The sequence below is a fragment of the Lagopus muta genome, chromosome 6, assembly GCF_023343835.1.
Source record: "Lagopus muta isolate bLagMut1 chromosome 6, bLagMut1 primary, whole genome shotgun sequence".
In the NCBI taxonomy this organism is placed as follows: Eukaryota; Metazoa; Chordata; class Aves; order Galliformes; family Phasianidae; genus Lagopus; species Lagopus muta.
In genome coordinates this window covers 13817048-13817910 of record NC_064438.1, presented here as the reverse complement: position 1 = coordinate 13817910, position 863 = coordinate 13817048, and positions in this window count along the sequence as shown.

Below are 863 nucleotides of genomic sequence, written 5' to 3'. Positions count from 1 at the left end.
TGCCTGTCTCTGCTAGCACTACCCTTACTCATGCCTTGGGGCAGATCGTAGGGGCAGTGGGGCAGCTGCCCATCCCAAACACATGACAGGGACTGTGCTGCAGCATTTGTCCCTCCAAGCCTTCGTTCAGCCTTGTTTTGGCAGAGCGCTCAGCTTTGCATACCATTTTTTGCTGGACGCTGGCTTTGAACTCTGCATTGCCTTTCGACTTCAATTCTCTTGACAAATGGCTACATTGAATCCATGCCTGCCCATAGCCCCTCTTTATTTCTTTCTTTATTTTTTTTCTCTTGGATTTTAACCACTTTTGGGCTGCAACCAGGGGCTTCAACAGGCATCTTCAAAGCAACCTGTTTCGGTCTTCAGCTTGAGTTCAGTTGTAAGTTATTTTGTGGCCAGCCTTCTTTGTGCAATCTCTTCTTTAGAGCATATTACTTATATGTTTCTTCTTTGTGGGTAGAGAAAAAGGCATTCCTCTGATTTCTGGCCTGTGGTATCAGAGCTAGCTTTTCTCCCTGCCAAGTAGATCAAGCAGTTCAGGACTAACAGCTGTCAGACATAAGGCTGCCTGTCTGACTCGTCCTACAGATATCCTATAGCTTTCTAGGTAGAGCATGGAGTACTATAAAAGCTTATTGTATTTTTAGTACTTCACTCTTGGTGAAATATCCAACTGTTTTGTTCAGCCACCAACTGTCATTTTTTTTTTCCTTGTGTGCAGCAGCCATCTAATACTTGCATAGGCTTCAGAGAAACCTGTCTCAGATGCACCTGCTTTCCACAGCTGCCCTTGATTGGGGGGAGATCCTCCTTTGAAAACGTAATTACAGGAGCACAACCCATCTGGACCTGATTAGCTTGGA